Source organism: Zeugodacus cucurbitae, chromosome 6 (assembly GCF_028554725.1).
Source record: "Zeugodacus cucurbitae isolate PBARC_wt_2022May chromosome 6, idZeuCucr1.2, whole genome shotgun sequence".
NCBI lineage: Eukaryota > Metazoa > Arthropoda > Insecta > Diptera > Tephritidae > Zeugodacus > Zeugodacus cucurbitae.
In genome coordinates, this window is record NC_071671.1 from 65,158,404 (window position 1) to 65,180,892 (window position 22,489).

A 22,489-nucleotide genomic window follows, 5' to 3' on the forward strand; every position below is an offset into this window, starting at 1 on the left:
ACTACAGTTTGACTGCGTTGTTGTGCGTGTATTTAAAATTGTTGTGAAAGCAAAAACAATAATATTTTGAATATTCTGGTTCAGTTGAAGTTGTTTAATAATTTCAAAAATTATCAGTATTTAAATTTTTTTTTATTATATTGGCATATAGAGTGTCTAAAATTAATTATAATGACTCAGTTACCTACACAATAAAATCCCAGTGTATCCTCTTCAGACATTCACACTCACATTTATTTCTTCAACCACTCTCCTCCTACTCATTCCAACCCACCTTTATTATCATCGTCTTAATTATTATTAAATTACACAAGTTTACCGTGATCTACACATACCACTCTTGCTCGTTTTGAAATCGCTCAATTACACCTGTGTAACATCGCCTTTTGTTCTTGCTGTTCTTATGTCGTACAACCTGCTGACATACTAAATTATTAAATTATGAAAATTTACACTTCATTTAGCGACGGCTGACCTCAACACGTACGAGCAGGGGGATCTGCTAGTAACCGGCAGCTAAATACTTTTGCCCCAAGGGAGCATTCTAATTCACTTTGCACTTAATTATTTTGTTATTCCACGAAAATGTTTGAAAATTTAATCAGTTCGCTGAAACTAGTAAAAGTTGACCATTTTGTGTTAGTGAAAATATATGTGCCCTATATATTATGTATACATATATATATTTCGTTTCAAGTTATAAATTATGTGCGAATTTCGTGGAAACACCGAATTTTCGAAATTAGTGGAAAATTGCTTTGATGTTCGCTAAATAAACTTACTTACATAAAGAAGGCTTTGACTCATGAGAAATTAAGGCTAACAAATAAGAGGCTAAAGTGAAACGAATACTCTAATATTAATTCTCACTCCCAAATCCTGACACAATTAATGCACTGAGGATTACAAGTAATGATTACTTAAGGAAACATTTCCTCTCTAACCCAAATCTTAGCTAAATATTATAAAGCTTATATAGTAACTAACTCAACATCGGAGATTCTCACACTCAAATATATATATATATATATATTTGGCGTAGAAACCGCTTAAACGATTATAGCCGAATCCACCAGAGCGCGCCACTCGTTCCTCCTTTTTGCTTTTTGGCGCCAACTGGAAACGCCAAGTGAAGCCAGGTCACTTTGCACTTGGTCTTTCCACCAGAGTGAAGGTCGTCCCCTTCCGCGGCTTCCTTCAGCGGGTACTGCATCGAATACTTTCAGAGCTGGAGTGTTTTCTTCCATCCGTACAACATGACCTAGCTAGCGTAGCCGCTGTTTTTTTATTCGCTGAACTATGTCAATGTCGTTGTATTACTCTTACAGCTCATCGTTCCATCGTCTGCGGTATTCGCCGTTGCCAATGTTCAGAGGACCATAAATTTTACGCAAAACCTTTCTCTCGAAAACCCCAAGAGTCGTCTCATCAGATGTTGTAATCGTCCACGCTTCGGCGCCATACATCAGGACGGGAATAATGAGCGACTTGTAGAGTTTGATTTTTGTTCGTCGAGAGAGGAATTTACTTTTCAATTGCCTACTCAGTCCAAAGTAGCACCTGTTGGCAAGAGGGATTCTGCGTTGGATTTCAAGGCTGACATTATTATCGGTGTTGGTGCCCAGGTATACGGAAAAATCTACAACTTCAAAGGTATGGCTGTCAACAGTGACGTGGGAGCCAAGACGCGAGTGCGCTGACTATTTGTTTGATGACAGGAGATATTTCGTCTTGTACTCATTCACCACCAGACCCATACGCTTCGCTTCTTTATCTAGTCTGGAAAAAGCAGAACAAACGGCGCGGTTGTTTCTTCCGATGATATCAATATCATCGGCATACGCCAGCAGCTGTACACTCTTGTAGAAGATTGTACCTTCTCTATTTAGCTCTGCAGCTCGTATTATTTTTTTTAACATCAAGTTAAAGAAGTCGCACGATATTGAGTCACGTTGTCTGAAAACTCGTTTAGTATCGAACGGCTCGGAGAGGTCCTTCCCGATCCTGACGGAGCTTTTGGTGTTGCTCAACGTCAGTTTACATAGCCGCATTAGTTTTGCAGGGATACCAAATCGAAGGCAGCTTTAAAATCGATGAAAAGATGGTGAGTATCGATTCTTCTCTCTCGGGTCTTTTCCAAGATTTGGCGCATGGTGAATATCTGGTCCATTGTCGATTTTGCAGGTCTAAAGCCACACTGATAAGGTCCAATCAGTTCGTTGACGGTGTGCTTTAGTCTTTCACACAATACGCTCGACAAAACCTTATATGCGATACTGGGGTGGGGTCTCCCTTTTTATGGATTGGGCAGAGCACACTGAGATTCCAATCGTCGGGCATGCTTTCTTCTGACCATATTCTACAAAGAAGCTGATGCATGCACCTTATCAGTTCTTCGCCGCCGTATTTGAATAGCTCGGCCGGTAGTCCATCGGCCCCCGCCGCTTTGTTGTTCTTCAAGCGGGTAATTGTTATTCGAATTTCTTCATGGTCGGTAATGGAATATCTATCCCATCGTCATCGATTGGGGAATCGGGTTCGCCATCTCCTGGTGTTGTACTTTCACTGCCATTCAGCAGGTCGGAGAAGTGTTCCCTCCATAATCCCAGTATGCTCTGGACATCCGTTACCAGATTACCTCCTCGGTCCCTACATGATAATGCTCCGGTCTTGAAACGTTCTGTTAATTGCCTGATCTTTTCATAAAATTTTCGAGCAATACCCATGTCGGCCAGCTTTTCAAGCTTTTCATACTCACGCATTTTGGCCTTTTTCTTTTTACGTCTGTAAATGCGTCTCGCTTCCCTCTTCAATTCTCGATATCTGTCCCACCCCGAACTTGTTGTGGTCTTTTGCAACGTTGCAAGGTAGGCAGTCTGTTTTCTCTCCACTGCGGAACGACACTCTCATAGTACCAACTGGTTTTTTGGCGTTGCCGGAGACCAATTGTTTCGGCTGCAGCGGTATGCAATGAGTTTGAGATGCCGTTCCACAGCTCCCTTATATCGAGATGCTGATGAGTACCCTCAGAAAGCAGGAATGTAAGTCGAATAGACACTCAAATACTTGCATTAAATAACTGACTAAGGATTACATGTAATGAATAAAATTAAAATACTATTAATTAAATTAAAATACTTATAATTATCTGTCTAATCCAAACCTAAAGCCAAAAATTTATCGAAAAACCTACTTTTTGTGCATACCATAATAAAAGAATTCTGCGTTAGAGATTCTCGCAGCGCAGTTGTTGGCTCTAAAGCCAAAAATGGTCAGTCAAATAACTTTTTGTGTAACAAAAATCTCACATTTTTACTATCGAATATTTTCATTAATTACATGTAATGATTACTTAAATAAAATTTCCTTGTCTAATCCAAATCAAATGCTAAATAAAAACAAATAACCTACTATTTACGCATACTGTACTAAGCAAAATTTTAAAATAATATCCCTCAAATGCTTACAACAAATAACTAGACAGATTACATGTAATGATTACTTATGTAAGAATTTGCTGTATAATCCAAATTACTGTACTAAAAATAATTTAAAATTCTCACACTCAAATGCCTGTGTTAAAAAAACTGACTTCGGATTACATGTAATGATTACTTAAGTAAAAATTTCCTGTTAACACAAACAAGACAAGGGTACGAGAAAAAGAACAAGTAAACACAGGGAAATAAAAATATCAACGATTCGAAGAAAAAAGTATTAATGTGATTTAAATATTAACGGCAACAAACTAATTTGCATATGTAAGTAGGCAACCATGAAGAGGATGAAGAATGTGAAGAGCGCTTGAATTGTGCACAAGCAACAACAACAACACAAATCAACAGGAATAAAGGCGGATATTTTAATATAACAGCAAAGAGCTAAGAAGGATTTAACTACACACACATCCATCGAAACATATATAAATAGTGCTACACCTACCTTTTTCACGAGCGTGAGTGTTGACAGGAGCTGGACTCACACGCTGCCCGTTGGCAAGCTGTCAATAAAGAAATGAAAGACAGCAGCCTATATCAGCGTATATATGACGGCTTATTTGATTATTATGTAATTTTATTTTGAATTATTTACTTTCTTTTCTTTTGTTGTTGTTGTTTTCACTGCTTCTTTGCTTGGCCGCCTCGGCAGTTCAAGTAAACTTTAGTCTGCGCGCTCAAGTACTGGCGCGTGTTAGCTGAAGCGTATTTTTATTGTTGTTGTTTTATATTTTTGTATTTGTTGTTGTATTTGGAGTTGCCTATAATATTTTTTTTGATGCTGCTTCCTTGCAGCTGATAACGAAATGCGCGCCTTTTATGCGATTTTCCACATTCTTTTCAACACATTTTCTTTGCGGATAATCTTTTTCCGCGTCTGAAATCCTACTCTTTATGTAATTTCTTGCTTTTGTTAAGTAAATTTTGTCGCTTTTTTCACTTTGTGTTGTTTCGTAAATCCGGCAACGTCTATGCGTTACAGCAACAACAAAGCACATCAATCACATTAGCAGCAAACGAGACGTGGACGTTGCCTTTGTCACGCTTACTTGGTTACTGTACACACATATGCATGTATTGTGTGCTGTGTTGTTTGCTTGTTGCTTTATTGTATTATCATGTGCTGTTAATATGTTTCTTTGCTTGCTTTAAGCTTGAGATATGTATATACCATATGCATGTATTTATTGTTGTTGTTGGCAAATTTCCTCATATATTGTTTAGTTGCTGTGTGTTGGAAAGCAAATATTCTAATTTAGTATGCACTGCAAGCCTCACCAACAACAACAACAAGCAGTATTTATGCATATATAGAGTATGCGCGCCTTAAAGTATGCAAATGTAAGCAGAACAATGTAAGTTTGCGCTTGATTGCCGTTAGTGCTGTGCCTTGTGTGCATGTTTTTTTTTTTTTTGTTCTCGGGTGCACACACTTGCATATGTATGCCTGCCACTTCGCCAGCGCTTGAAAGCAAAGCGCCAGCAGCCACCACAGCCGTCAGCAACAAATTTACAAATGTTTTTGCGCGGCTTTTTGTTATTGCTTTCGCTCTCTCGCTTTTGTCGTTCGCCCAAAAAATGTATTAAATTTCAATTTCAATTGACTGTCATCCGGCATTTGCAGCATTTACTGTCTTATTATATTATATGAAAATCAAATGCACGCTTTAAACCTCACATTCGCACATACAAACAAATGTCTGCTTGTATGTGCAATTCCCTAGCGTTTACCCAATTTCACTTAAACAAATTGTGCACATAAATTCCGCAAAATTTTCCGTCATTGTCACATTTATGCGTTTTTATGTTGCGTTTAGTGTAAATTGTAATTTAATGAGTTTTTGTGAGCCGCATTTTGTTGGCGGCAAATGAAATAATATTCAGCCTGTCAAAGTGTGTGTTGTGGAAGGAAGTGGAAAAAGGACATGATTAAGATTTATGATTTGCATGCGAGAAAAAAATGTGAGAAGATGTTGCTTAGAGCACATAACGGTCTTACTTTTCACAAATTTGTGTGGTAAAAAAATTAGCAGGAAGGTTTAATATTTATTTTGGGCTTAATTTGATGCAGCACCAGCTGGGCGTATACGTAACATTTCACTTCATATAAAAAAGATAAGAACAGTGTAACATAAAGTTGTGTAAGTGATATTCTTTAAGCAAGTATCGCTTGAGAAATTAGTGGAAACAAACTACTGGCCGTACCAAATTTTAATTTTTGAATCATTAATTATTCATCATGATATATTGCTGCTAAATTGGGGTATATCAAAAATGTTTGAGGTTATGAGGGAAAAAATTAAATATTGTTTGTATTTTAGAAAGAAAGAAGATTAGTGGAAAAGGCTGAACCATCGATCAAATAATAAAGTTTCACGGAAAACATGAGGCAATTATTGTATCCGCATGGTGTGTTGGTAATCGATTGTCAACCGTTTGATTCATTAAGTGGAGGTCTGGTGATTTCAATATAAAATATTGTAAGGTGGGTCAAAATTTCTCAGAAATATCAATGTTGGTCGGTGGTCAGCCATCCATTAAAACCTGTTAAGTTTATTGTAATTTAAAAAAACTCTGACTTAAAAATTAAAAACCCTGTAAGTTCTAAATTTTTGAAAATTTTTAAAAACCCTTTGGCCCACAAACACCTCTCACCTAACACTAAAGTTATGCTAAGTTTCAAAAAAATCGGCTGACCACCGACCAACATTGATATATCTGAGAAATTTTGACCCAGGTCTTTAATCATTTTGAATTTTTAATAATATTGTAAAAATATGTGCTGAGTCTACTTTTTCGAGAAAGAAAGTAGTTGAATGGCTTGAAGTATTTTATGAGGCTTCTGAGATTTTAGAAAACTTGTTCTGCATAGTCCATACAAACCTGTTAATAATAGTAGACTTATCTAGAAATGGACTCTAAACATAGTCGTGTTAGCATTATATAAATATCAGAGGGTCACAATATATTTTATGAATCGACTCCACAATTTTTTTTGTAATATTTCAAGTATGAAAAGCTACGCCGTTCAAATGACTTAGTGGTCGATATATTCAAATAACCTCAGTAGCCATAATAGAACCTATCCAAATTTATTTATTTTTTTCTATCACAATTAATTCGAGAACATTTAATGGAAAATATGATCTGATACTTTTAGGGATGAAAATCTTACCATTTTACCATACTGAAAGGCAGCCACTTATTTCATATACCAAATTTGATAACAAAAACTAATAAAATATCGAATTGCACTATCAAGATCAAATGATCAAAAGTTAAAAGTTTATTGTAATTTGCAAATATTAAAATCACTAATTCTAGTCATACTATCACTATTGTGTGTTTATATGTAATCCGTTTTATATCGCTTAACTCTCGTAATGTACATAGTTTATTGTAGTCATAGGTATCACACAATTTATATCTATATATAATATTATATGGTCGACTTAAAAATGTCCGCAGTCTTAACGGGAAAGTACACTGTTGCCTTCATGCTAACACCACAAGTTTTCTATTTCCAATCACATTTATTTTTTTTCAGCTTCAATGAAGTTCTTGCTCTCGACACCTTTTAAAAGTTTTGAGTCAATCTTTTAATGCATTTCGTATTCGATTTTAGCAAGCCCTGCGCAATTTAACTGTAATCTCGAAGTATTGAGTACGAAATAGTAATCAAGTTAAAAGCATACATTTTATAATCATCTTTATTGGTTTTTGTTTGCACATTTAGATACACCAAGTGAAGTTAATATTTAATAAAGCTTCAATATTTTATTTTATTTTATTTTATTTTATTTTATTTTATTTTATTTTATTTTATTATTTTATTTATTTTATTTTATTTTATTTTATTTTATTTTATTTTATTTTATTTTATTTTATTTTATTTTATTTTATTTTATTTTATTTAATTTAATTTAATTTAATTTAATTTAATTTAATTTAATTTAATTTAATTTAATTTTATTTTATTTTATTTTATTTTATTTTATTTTATTTTATTTTATTTTATTTTATTTTATTTTATTTTATTTTATTTTATTCTATTTTATTCTATTTTATTTTATTTTATTTTATTTTATTTTATTTTATTTTATTTTATTTTATTTTATTTTATTTTATTTTATTTTATTTTATTTTATTTTATTTTATTTTATTTTATTTTATTTTATTTTATTTTATTTTATTTTATTTTATTTTATTTTATTTTATTTTATTTTATTTTATTTTATTTTATTTTATTTTATTTTATTTTATTTTATTTTATTTTATTTTATTTTATTTTATTTTATTTATTTTATTTTCATTCCAAAAATTCAAAACTTTCAACTTTTTCGTACTTTCAGTAATTTTGCCTTCTATTTCTTATTTACACCAAAATTATTTCGCTTTTTATTTTCCATTTGATATAAACTTTTTAATGAGTTATGTCAACTTCCAGTCGCCTACACAAGCTTTGCTTACACTCGACTATTCACTGTCAATTCAAAATTGTCACATTTCTGTTTGGGACAGTCACGAAATTTTCAACACCAACACCAGGCCAACATCGACCCGACAGCAAGCGCAGGTGAGCAATGGTAACTCAGCTGTTGCTGCTTCTTGCAAGGCCAAGGTAGCAAGCAACACCACAGACACACTCACACACGCGTGTTCATGTGCAAGAATTTGATTTTCTATACAGACTGAAACTGGAACTGGTTTGCTTGTGGGCAAAACGCACAAAACACCGAGCGCTGAAAGCAACAACGGCAAATGTAACTATGTAAATATAGGTTGGAGAGTGCTGCTGCAACGGGTTTTGTCTCGGAACCCGCCATACGTTTCGAAAATTCGTCGGGTTACTGGCATTCAGTCACGCAGCAATAGCAACAGCAACAACAACACTAATAGCAATCAAACGCACTTTCCGCCATCTACCGTATGTTGTTGTGGAAATAATTGACTTTTTTGTTGTTGTTGTGTTTACTTACTTTCTTTTCTTTCTGCTTTGGTAGCTGTCGATAGCACGTCAAAAGCAGAAATTAAATTTTTCGGGTTTAGATTAGAGCAAGAAATAGCAACACATAGCCCTTGGCTAATTTAGACGAAATTCATTTATTTCACTTTCTCTGCGCACTTTCACTGTTGCTGCATGAACTTTTCACTTTTATTAAATTTTTGAATTTTGATTTTTGATTAAGAATTCTATCAAACGAAATTTTAATCGCTTTCTGCACCGCAATCTTTCAAATCACTTTGACATATTTACATATGTATGTATATATGTATGTTGGAACACACAAACAAATGTACACACAAATCTATGTGTCTGAGAACGTTGATGATGGCAACTGAGCGCCTCCCAGCTGGGTTGCACTGCGTTTTCTCTGTATGTATGTGTGTATGTGCGTGCGTTTGTGTACACTTCCGGCTGCGTTTCACTATTTCGGATCGCTTTGCGTTTTCATCCGTTAACCACGTCCGTTCTTGTAAGCAACACGGCTGCTACTGTTGCACAGCAGCCGAAATGGCAACTTGTGGCTGCCGAGACCGTCGCTGTTGCCGAAAACGGGACCGATGTGGATGCTGTGCCTGACAACGTGTCGAACAACCACTCTGACTCCAGTGATGCTGTTGCTTCTAAACCCCCAACAATGTTTTTGCTATTATTGTTGTAGCGTCACTGGTACAAAGTGTGTACAACAACAACAGCAGCAATCAGCTGTTGTGATGCTGCTTTGGTTCGCCAGCAAAGTCTCCACTAATAAACAGATGAAAGCTCTTGAGAGCAGAGCGCGAGCGAGAGAATAAAAGAGAGCACACGAATGCTTTGCTGTTGCTTCTTATCAGTTGGCCCCCTTTATGACCTCTCACAACATCAACAACCCTGGTATATGGCATGTCGGAATTTGTTGTTGTTGTTGCTAGTTGTTGTGCTGCTATCATTCATGTCTGCAAAACGAAACTGATAAAGTTGAACCGAAGCAACAGCCTGTTGAAAGGCGATAATATCTGCACATTTCTTTGTTGGTGTGTGTGAGTGTGTGTGTTTGTTTGTTGCAGGGACAGTTGGTCACATGGTTGTCATCTGTAAGTATTCATATCAGCATATATAATGTTTTTGTTTTATACGATGTGCGTAGTGATAAGAAAAAAAGTCGGAAGGTCTTTCCGTAAAGGCCTTGATACACAGCTGCATAGTGTTCAGTTATTATCCGCATATGTGTCTCCTTTTGCGGTATTGAATATTAATCGTTTTAGTAATGTCAAATTGTCCATAAATTTTGATATTAAAAGATTAGTGAGATTAGGTTGAGGTTAAAGTTGAAGTTAGGCTTTTATGTGAAAGTGAATAAATTATGTGATATTATTATATAGGCTGAGTAGAAGATTTCATAGCGTTGAGTCTTCAAATTTCAGTTCTGCAGAAGACCACGTTATAGATAAAATTCAAACTCGCTTCATTTTCTCTGCTTCTACTTCTTCTAACTTTATTCTACTTCTTCTTCTTCTTCTTATTATTCTTCTTCTTCTTCTTATTCTTCTTCTTATTCTTCTTCTGCTTTCGTCATCTGTCTTGAACTATATTCTCCTATATTTCTCTATCTCTACCTCTCTATATCTCCTAAGGAACTAGAATGGAAGCAATCCTTTATAACTTGGTTCATATTTTTTATTAAATACCCTTTATTTATGTTATCGGTCCATCGATACCCAACTTCGTTTTCCTAATTCTCGATTTGTTAAAACAAATGACTATGCAATGTATGTTCAAAAAATATCGGGAATTTCAAAATGTTCAATTATCTAAAAGTTCACAAATATCAAATGTCTTTTATTTTTTATTGCTCGGCAATTATTGACGAAAAGCAATACTGTAACGTTGTCCCAGCCTCCATATTTGCCAGATATGACACCCTGCGACTTTTGCTATTTCCAAAAATAAGGAAAACCTTAACGACGGTCCTCGTTTTACAAGCATACGAGAAATCGCCGAAAGAGACAAATGTCAAAAGTCCCAAGAAATCGATTTTGGGAAGTGTTTCGACGATTGGTAGAATCGCTGTTATAATTTCATAATATCGAATGGAAAATATATAAAACGAAATTTCCGTTATTTTTCGAACACTTCTATTCTTCTTCTTCTATTATATTCTTTCATGCATACGAGTATATATAAAGGAATATTTAGTATTTAAGAAATGGTCCGTTTTCATTATAAGTCTCATTATCGGCATTTTAGTCTTTTTTTTTATTAAGATCTTGATCAACTGAGAATATTGGCTATCTGGAACGACTTTTATCTAATCAGGATTCCTTTTCATTTCAAGGCGAATTAAAATTCACTCCCTACTTTCCTTCGGGAACAAATCGATTACCCCGACATCTTCCATTTCATCGCCATTCATGCAAATAATATAAAACTTTCCTCAATTGCGTCAGTAAATTTGGACAAGAGTTTTACAACATTAAGAGTTCAGAGACATAGAGGCCATTTCTCATTCTCGTCTTAAAAATATAGATGAAGCTGATAAAGGTATGTCGTTCATGTAACCTGCGAACTCCAAATAGTTATTGGCTCACACTACAAGTTTTTCTAGCAAACTCATATTAAAAGGCAATACACTCCTTTTCTAATTAAAATATTTTTAAACTCTCCCAAATTACTGAAACACTGAGGAGACTAATGAGATCCTTCTTCTTTACTTCAACAACTCCAAACTTGATTCCCTGCTTATACTCGTTAAGAGTATAACCTTCTTATAAGGTTAAACATTTTTTTTATTTTAATAATTTACTTAAATTTCTTCTATTTTTTCTATCCATTAAAATTATGAATATTTGTATACCACTGTATCATTACAGTGCACTTCAAACTGTCGAGATAAAAGCTTTCACACGCTGAGCTTACAGTCATGCTCATTCTCTCCACACATAACTGTAAAAACTCTACAAGGAATATTCACACGCTGATAAGCACAGCATTTGATAGAGATTGTGTTCTTCTCACAACAACAACTACAAAAATACCAACATAGTCAGCGATAAAAAAAGTTGTCGCAACAGTTTGTAGAAGCGACCAAGCAACAAGCTAAGCTGGCCACCGATGGCCAACCAACAAGGCCGCCACAATCACTAACTTCAAACTGAATTTGCTCTAACGACCCACACAGCAACAACAACACAAAGAACATAGAGCAAACTCAAATGTCAACTGGTTAGTTGGAGTTGAACAATTATGACCAAATGAAGGCCAGCAATGCAACAGATGCAAGATTTATGACTATTTTCAGCAAGCACCACAGAAGCGTCTCTGCCAGTGCGCGCCTAAAAGTATGCCAACACACACAATGTTTTCATTTAGTTGGCAGTTGTTGAAACTGAAAAGCGACAGATTGCTAATGAATTGCTGTAAGAGTCTGCAAGCAATCGACGCACCGCAGCATATTGGCCGACACAGCGAAGTACACTACAATACAAACAAATTCGCTGTGCGTGTGTGTGTGTGGGGAAATAGCAACACGTTTGCGCGGGTGTAGCGTGTGTTTACGGCTTGGCGTATGAAGTGGCTTCGAATTACTGCCTCAAGTGAGGCAAAATGAGGCATCTTCCAAAGTGTGGGTGCCGCAGCAGCGCTGGTAGACATGGTGACGGCGTTGAAAGTCAAGCGAAAGGCGCGAAAACCAGTTGGGGGGTAGTATAGCTTTGTGTTTACGGCAAAAGTCAACACAGCCGCAAGCAGGTTGCGATTGCCAATCTGAGATAAATGACCATACGAGCCTTGGTTGTTGAATTACGGGCGCCACAGCGATGAGAGTAGAGATATGAGAGTAGCTCCGGCTATAATTGTGCTAGTTGAAACTTTGTTAACAAATGTCATCAATCGATTGATAACTCTAAACTTGAAACTGTAAGGGTGATGTAGAAATGAAATGAAATTGTGACTGAATGTATATAGCGATTTAAGTAAACAGAAAAAGCATGGCAAAATATTGCATCCTTACAAAGTCAAGAAAATGAAGTGAACTTAATAGAAGAATTTACGGTTTCTTAACGCTATCTATGAACCATTAATGAGAGGGACTAGGGGTAATAATTATTAGATTTTCACCCTTCACTACTTTTTATGGAATTTTCAAGGTGTTGACTATATAAGGGAGCTTATAGCTTTGTAATGAAACTTTAACAGTCATTTTCAAGGGATTCCCTTATCATTTTATCGAAATTGTTTCGTTTATAAAAGGCTCACACTTCGTTGCTTGTTAGAGATTTATAGGCAAAAACACCCTTCCCTCGTAAGGTTTGACAACTTTTTTTAATTTTTTTTTTTAATTTTTTTTCTTAACCATCAACATCTCAAGAATATTGTGTTACAAGTTTTAGGTCATTCGGAGAAAAACTAACGATGTTACAGCAGGTTGAATAACGATACCTCCAGCTACCAGCGCTTAGTGTACAAAACTTTTAATCGATTTTCCCAAATGTCATTTTTAAAGTCGGTGACCAGCCTACAGAAAATACTACTGCATCGATCGTTTTGAAATTTTGAACAAATATTCTACATATATATAGCTCTCGAGTGAGGTCGAGTTTTTCCAAAAAATTTAATTACTAACAATTTTACAATAACAAATAGGTCGATTTTTTCGTCTAAAATCGTCATTTTGGCTTGAAAATGGTACCAAAAATTGAAAAATTGAAAAATTAAAAAAACTCGACGTCAATTGAAAGATAAACTAAAGAAAGCATTTTGATTTTTTTGGTTTCGGATGATCCAGTGATGCTGTAGGCTGGTCACCGCACAACAACTTCTTTTCGAGGTGCCTGCAGAGATCGACGATAAATCCGTTATTCCTTCGTATTTTTAGATAAAACTTTTTTTAAGTATCCTTCAAATGTTGTACTTTCATATAATAATAAGTAAAATAAACATACAGCAATAGTTTTTTCTACAAAAATTCATGAAAAAGGGTCTTTTTTCGGCGAAACAAACCTTACCCCCCTCCCCTCTTAAGAGACTTAAAGGGCAGTAATTTTAGAAGAATGCGAGCAAAACGCCAAAGGCTATTCCAAATACCGATTTAGAGAAATGTTTCGAAGAATATTCCCGTTATTTTTGAACACCTTTCAAATATGACATCGAAATTTTAACCAAGACACCCACCACTGAAGTCTTAATTTGATGTCGAACAAATCTTGAATAGGTCTCTTAAAAACTTTAATATCGATCGAAATCATACACTTACTCTTTATTTATACTATTGCTTCGGATCCAAATTTAAATTCGGGGACATCGATAAAAACGGTCATTCAATATATTTTTAATAAACAAATTTAGGATTTTTAGTATAATTTCGGGTTTCAGTTCGAACATCGACGAGAGAGAAGAAGAGAATATTGATGGTGCTTTACCTCAAAACCGCAATATTTAGGGTGAAAAAAAATTGCTAGTTAGGAAATAGTGTAAAAGATTGCTATATGAATACAATATGGAAAAAATTGATTGGACTCTATTCGATATTAATAGAAAATATTTTTTTTTTGTAATATTTAAAAAAATATCATTCTAAAATCGAAACTAATAGCCTTTTCGCACAGTTGAATTAATTGATTAATTAAAATTTTAATTGAAGAACCAATTTTTGCTCTTCGCACTGCCGGTTATTCGATAATCGATCAGCTGTTATATGATTTTGTTTTTGCTTTTCATAAGAAGTTGGTAAGTTTCAACAGTTGATCGCTATTTTACCATTAAGATTGATTGCTATTTTCATAAAAATTTGGTAGGGTACATCAGTTGATTGCTATTTTACTATTACTTCCAGCAGCGACATATACCGCCGATTAGCATTACTGCACTAAAAAAATACAGCCAAATTTGCAACTTGGACTACAACTCGCAGAGTTGAATTTCATTAACAACCCGATTATAAACGATTAAAAATTAATGTAAATATATAAGATTGATTTTTTGGTAAAATAAAATTTAAAATTTAAATCGATGTAAATCAGCGCTTTAATCGAGTAAAGACCGCTTAATTGATCAATTAACTCCGGTGCGAAAAGGCTATAACAAAGATTTAGTCGAAGTATAGTAAGCTTATGAGCAAAATTAAGCTTTAAAACCTTTAAATTTCTAATTTGCTTAAACTAATCAAACCATTTTTGGCAGTACTTTAATCTAAACACTCTACTTTCCTACATATTTTTTATTCATATTTATTTACTTCTGCCAAAGTGTTTTTAGTTGTTATTTTATTTATTCTCATTCTTTCTTCTTTTCAAATCAAAGAACAACACCATTTAATGGCACATTTGCTTTGTGGCGACGAATTGTGTGCCTTTTTGTTGACACACTGTTCAAAAACAAACACACACACATACGCACACTAACATAGAAATATATTTTTTATGTGTGTGTGCATGTGTATATAACGCTAATTTCAATTGCCTTTTGTTTGTCCAGAAATGTTTTTTGCACGGCTGCTTTCTAAGTTGGCTTTGTTTTCGCTCGACGGTATTTGCCATTTAAATGTTTACACTGTGCTGTGCTGTTATTGCCCTTGTTGGCACTCTTTTTGCCACGGCAAAACTAAAGTGAATTGATGTGGGTTAAGTAAAATATTTATGTGTAAATAGTTGTTTTGTTGTTTGGGTTTACTTTTGCTTTTTTGCACAGTTTTTTATTTATTTTTTTTTATTATTTATTTGATATTTTTGTTTTGCACCGCCTGTCAACAACGGCCACTGACTTTGGCTGTTTGTCTGTCTGCCTGTCATTGTCACTTAGTGTAAATGTCCATCACGCTGGCGAGAAGGCGCAGATTGTTTTTAAGTACAGCAATTTTAATTAAAATGCTTCAAGTTGAGATTTTTGCGTGTAATTTATTATAATTTTTTTATCGACATTTTTTTCTGGAGAAAAAATGAAAAATTAAATTTATTGCTTCTCATCTCACTCACCAAACATATCCTTCATACAACCACACGACCCCCCGAATTCGCTACAATTTAATTGCTTGCACAGCTATTAGATTTCATAAAGTCCGATGCCTTTGCACCTTCGACTTAAGCTGTTAGGCTTTTAACTCGCAACTATTATAATATTTACTTATCCTCTCAAGCAAATGTTTGTGTGTGTGTGGCAACCCTATTTGTATACACACCCACTTGCTTGTTTGCTCGCTACTAATATCACCGTTAAACGCTACAGATACTCTGTGTGTGTTTGTGTGCTGTTGTTTGTTAAATATTTGCCTTCTGCTCTATTTCAACCTATTTTGGAAATTAAACTTTTCATGCCTCAACGGCGCGCGCAAACCTTTGGAATTTGATTGCCACTCCTTACATTTCCTCAGCGCCAACGCACATTGATTGCGAACCCCCATCATCATAATGTTCTACTTATCCGTCTTAGACATGCCTAAGCACATTTCTTATCTGCTTTGTTCACTTTCGTCAGAAAAATACAAATTTTGTTTGTTTGCTGTTTATTTTTAGTTTGTAAGCAATAACTCAATGCTGCTAAAATGGAGCGCAACTTTCATTTGAAATTTCTGCTCTGAAAATGTGGGCGAAATCGGCTTAGCGTGAGGCAATGGTGGAAATTTTTGGGCAACTAACTTTTGATAAAGTCAACGATAAGTACATATAAATAATATTTGATATGATTTGTGGCTTATTTAATATTATTGGTGATAATAGGATAAGATTTTCGTGGAAAAACCTCTAACAAAGATTTGTCACAGTTGAGTAGAATTTCCAGGAAAGATTTAGGTAAGAAAAGTAATAATAAGCTTCAACAGTTGGTCCTTCATATTAAAAGCTTTTCGACAGTTATATTAAGTAAATATTAAAAGTTAGTTTAAATGAATATTTTTAGTCTGAATAACATTTTACTTATAGCTTTTTGTTCTTAAAATATTTGGAAATATTTTACAAATATAAATTTGATTGCTTGAGACCAAATATAATATAAATACAAAATATTACGTTTAATAACTTGATTAATGTATTATTAAGGTGAGCGACTTGGCTAAATATGAGCTAAATGCGCCTGGGTGTAGGCAACATCTAAATTTTGTTGTCTATATTTAGGCTAATATTGAAATTGAAATAGGATCAATTCATCTAGAATAATTACAATTATTATCTATCTAAAACGAAGATTTTTTTGAGCGCTACACATGTCACTTTATATTAAAATATAACTGTATATTTTATAAAATTTATATATTAAAATATAATTATATTGGAATACATATATGAATGGTTACCAAGTTCAAAATTTCGAAAATTTTTAACAAGAAGTAAGTCTAACATTTAAATTATGGATGGGCAATAAGTTGAGAAATAAGGGTGAATATTAAGCTAATTAACTCTTAATTCAGAAACTCGGGTTTATACTGGCATCAATACGAGGGCTGCTATATATATTTCTGGCCTAGGCAACACTAAGTGTTGCCAGGTGCAATCTGACATTTCCATTGGAAAGTTTGACATTTTTTAGCTTAATATCACTCAGAACGTTTTGTCATTTAATCGTGAATTGTTTTATTTACAGGGAATTAAAAAAATCATCTCGGCCAAAAATGGAATTAACTCGTGAACATTTTCGTGCGATCATTTTTCACAACTTTCGACGTGGATTATCGCGACAAGAGTGCATCGATGAACTAAAATGTTTGTATGGCTATGAAGCACCATCCTATAGCACTGTGAAAAACTGGTACAACGAATTCAATCGTGGCCGACGCTCGCTCAAAGATGAATTCCGTGAAGGTCGTCCAAAAACAGCCGTTGTGCCAGAAAACATCGATGCCGTACGTGAACCGACAATGCAAGACCGTCATGTAACATACCTTCAGATAGAGGCATGCCTATGCATTTCTCCCACCAGCATACATTCGATATTGCATGAACACCAGGCCGTAAAAAATGTTTGTTCTCGTTGGATCCCGCACAATTTGACAATCGCTCAAAAAAAGGCTCAAAAAAAGTGCTTCGAAAATTGGTTTGAGCGCATGCAAAAGTGTATAAATCTTGATGGAGAATATTTTGAAAAACAATAAAACCATTTTCGTTGATAAATATTCCTATTTTCATTATTAGGTCAGAAATATATATAGCAGCCCTCGTATAAACAACTGTCATCCATATATCAAACTATCATATTACTATGTAGTAGAAATCTCAGACTTCAGACATCAAAATCGAACCTCTCTGCAAAATTATAAAGCTTTTGTCCTCACATTAACTTGGCTACACTTAATTCGCAATATGGAATAGAACCAATAATTTATAAGCTCCCTCTTCTATTACATCCCTACATTACTTCAAGGTCATTGTGACTAGTATTTCGAAATATAAATCATCTATATTCCTTTTCTGTAGTGTAATTAGCGAGCAGTAAACTTGCAAGCAAGTGAACACCTACACATTGCGTTGATAATATCACTCATACGCCATGTTGTCTCCACACTCTCTGTAATACGAAATCGACTAAGTAAAGTAAAATATTTAAAACATATTTGTGGCATCATAAAAAATTGAAAAATTTGCCTTTATTTAAATGACGCGACATTGCCAATTTCATATTGTAATTTGAGTAAACCAAATTATTGGCATTTGCACGCATTTGGAATATTATCGCTTTTTATTTATGCATAAAAACAAAAATCTTTTACTTATTTAGCTATGCAGTCATAACAATAACCATTTATGCAGCAGACAATTTAAGCGAGTTTTTTAAGCAGCCGTTAGCTAGCAAAAAGCAAATAATTTATGATTTTGAGTTGAAAGTGGTACTTTAACCTTGAATTCTGTCAGTTTGTTTTTGTTTCGTTTTTCAAATTAGCTTTTATGACCCAAATAAATCGAGTATATGCAAATTAAGAAGAATTAATTTATATACAATTAAGTAATTAAGCTATTATGTAGTGCAAATGGCTGCAATTAAGTGCTTAATTACAGAAATAGTCTTAATTGACACTTAAAGTGTCTATTTACACATTTCTACTTTGAAACTCCCTCTATTATCTATCAGAAGCATATTATTTACCACATTATTCCAACCTTCCATTTATAAATAAGATATTTTTATTTAATTACAACCTTTTTCATTGTCCTTCTCATTATATTTCCATGCATTTAGTGCTTAATATAAATAGGAATTTAAATGCCATAAATTTGTGCACAACTACTACCACATATCCTTGTAACCGCACTACCTTCTAGACCAATCATACTTAAAACTTCAATGTGTATTTATACGAAGTCCACATGTACTTATAATTATGAGTGTAGTATAGTTAAGTATATTTGCTGAGAAACCCTGTGAGAAAATTTGAGGTTAGATAGGTAGTGGAAAAAGTATGTGGTTCACAATGAAGGAGTTTCGGAACTCTTTTGTCAGGAGCTCTCTCCCTCTCTCTCTCAGAGGTAAAGTCAAATTTCCAGTTAGAATGAAAGTGAAATGAAGAATATATTGTTGGGGTTTTTAACATCTCTGATACCCTGCTATCAGGGTATACAGTAGACTTTACTAAAGAAAACACTTCGGATATCGTTCTTTTTAGTACTGAAAAGCGTTATAGTTATTTAATTCACTTCCACAGTCTACAATTTAACAATATTTTTCCCACAAGGTACTCACATCTACTAGTCACCTATGCTTATATCTTTGTAGTTAAAAACACACACAATAATATCCACTCTGAATGTGTGCTGGCAAATAAATGCTTCGTTGACTTTTAATATTCCTAAAGTCCATGAAGGTGGATAGCAACAAGCGGTTTTGATGACTTTGCGATAGCGTGCACGCGGACGTCCTCGACACTCAGGGTCAGTTGTGGCCAAAGGGAATTTCAACTGTCATGGCGCGGCAAAGAACGACACAAACTCTGCTGGCAAAATGAAGGTGGGTAAGGCAGCAAACAAACACGAACGAAATGACATATAAACGAACACACGAAATAGTACAGACAATCAGACGGAAGCTTAGACAAAGAAAGCGCAGACAAACAGACAGTCAGACAGACAATGCGATTGGCGCGGTACAAAAGAAATACGCATTTCTACTTAGTTTGTGTGCTTGTGTAGAAAACACATGTGGAACTTTGTTTATTGGACATATAGAAATATGCTTGTGTGAGAGCTGTGTTGAGAGAGGAAATTTCTTGGAATATTAAATGCTAAAAATGGTTGTATTGTACGAGTATTGCATAGTCGCTTGTTGCTATAGTACCTTTAGAAGGGTTGAGCGATTGGGGAAGCTTAAGCGATTATAAGCCTAACTCTTTTTAAATAACTCGGTTAGCAGTTTTACTTAAGTTCCCTTTACAATCACTCTACGTAAGCACGGTTAGGTTAGGTTTTTTTAGATAAGAGGTGTAAAAATAGTACTTCAATGAGCACCTGAGAAGAAAAATTGCTCTCTACTCTGAAACAAAAAACCAAAATAGTCTCGAAAAAGTTTTGGAAAGCTTGACGTTATAGATCCCATGGTCGTAATTGTAGCAGCCTCATCTGAAAGGTCAAAAGAAAGAATGTGTAATGAACTTTTTTTTCTACTTTGAAGCTGAAATCTCAAAGTACATGTTATGGCTCCAGATCTAAAGCAAAACTAAAACTCAAAATCCTAGTTTTTGATGCAGTAATACCTTTACATTTACCATATGGAATGCTACACGATAAACCCGGTATTCCAAATTTAATCAGACTAATCTCCTTAGTCTCCACAGCTTTCGTCCACAGTGATGAGAACAGTCCTGTTGATGATGTAAAATGAATGATTTCACTAAATTTCTTATTGAATGTAACTCAAGCTCTCATAGTTCCATTCCTTCTCTGTTTTATGTTTAAATATTTATTAGCAATTCTTCGGACCACGCTCAATATCCTCTTCAAAACACACACACAATTGCTAAAAACGTTCCATTTAGTTGTTGACTCAGTAATTTTCTGCATGTGCCAGCTGTTAAGTCAGCATAAAAACTGACTGCACTTAAGGTCACCTGTTGACATACAAAACAACAACACTAACAATTGGCAGGTGCTTTTTGTCGAAGGAAATTTCTGTCCACTCTCGATTGGAGAAATGTCATTTCTCTCAAGACATTGTGACTTAGAGGTATACTATATGTAAGTACTATAAGTATGTATGTAAGTAGTTAAGACTGTCTTGGTCTGTGCAATTGTGCGTATTATTTATGACTTTATTCTATGAAAATTGTTAAGGGTTATTAAATCATTACTCTGTTGTCTTTTACTGCAAACATTTTTTTTTGTGGGATTGAGGTGTAAGAATGCAGGGAAGAACTAAAATTAAAATTTGTCATGCTTCTTAATTGAATTCTTTAATTAAGGAAGTACTTTTTGGAAATTAAGACAAAGCCATGGTTCAATTAAACAAATTGTTATTGGTTCCAAATAGTTTTAAAAATATAAACTTCTTACAGAACAAGCATTCTTCTATAATAAAATCAGCTCTTCGTTCTCAATATCGTCTCAAAGAAAAACTGCTTCAAGATTCGAAGGTGGACCTCTATTCGATTGAACTGTATAGAGTCATTAACTACGCAATTATCCTGTATTGCAATATACACCCTGAAAATAGTGTACGCTAATAACCTCCAAATCATAATTAACCTTGACTTTTTCAGTGATACCATATTCTTTACGCCCACAATTCTTTTTTTTTATTAACCAATGAACTTACAGATGATTACTTAGTGCACACACAGGTGCAATTTGATTATAGAAAGCCGTAAACATACATATACATGCAAGCGATACAGCTCGCAATTTGCGCTTGAACCACACAAGCAGTCAGCAAGTGGCAAGTCAATACGCCAGTCAGCCGCCCAGCCAGCCAGCCGTGTTTAAGCCTCAATTAGTCAATTAAAAAGCCATTGCCCTGGCGCAACACGTACAAGACACATTTGCGCTTGGTTTTTTTTTTTTTTTTTTTTTTTGTACAACAAACAATACCGCAGATGGGTTTGTTGTGAGCATAGATACAAGCATTGCCACAATAAGCCCGCACACTCGCTTACACACACATACACACATATAACAGTAAATGGTTGTTCTTTAACTTTTCTTTGTTGGTTCGCGTCAGTGCAACAACGCACACATACACACAAGTAGCCGTAGCCTTAGCCAAGTCTATGAAAAACTTTGTCTAAACAAAATTTCCATGTTCTTCTTTCTTCATTGTGTTGTTTGTTGGTGTGAGTGCCGCGCCTGTGCCACACCATCATATTGATACAAATATATATACATACATACATACATATGCATTTATATTGTATTTCAATGCCAATGGGCTTTGTCCTTCCTCCGTGTCACCTAGTCAATGGCATTCGATTGTGTTTTGTTGCACATAAATATGATATGATTGTGTTATCATATATATGTATATGTATGTATGTATTTATTTGAGCCGACACCTGGTTTGTTTGTGTGTTCTAGCACTTGGGTCCTTTGCAGCACTTGCGTTCTTTCCTTTTAAGTCTATTAAATGTTTATTATGGAGCGAACTTTTTTCTACGCGAATGACTTTCGCTCTCTGGGGAAATGTTCTCTCATTGTTTTTTACGCTAAGTTCAATGCTGTTTATTATTTTGAGACTGCTACTTTTCTAATGAACTTATGTTTGACTACAATAGCTATTTATTTGTCGGGTGATTATGTATGTGCTCAAGAGTATGAGTTCTTATGGATAAATTGTCTCGTGGGAGATGATCGAATAATAATACAAAGTCCATTGAAGAGATCAAAGAACTCTGTGTCCAAAATCACTGCAGTACGAATCAGACGCTGGGTTCCAGAGAAGGTAAATTATTCGCCACTCAGAAGCATCTTCGTAAAAAGATTGCTTGGTTGCCTCGACAGAAATTTCGAGCAAATTATAAAACTTTCTTGTATATGCACCAATCCTATCGTTCGGGGATCTGCATTGAAAAACTGAGACTCCTTCCTTCCCTTCGATGCGAAGATAA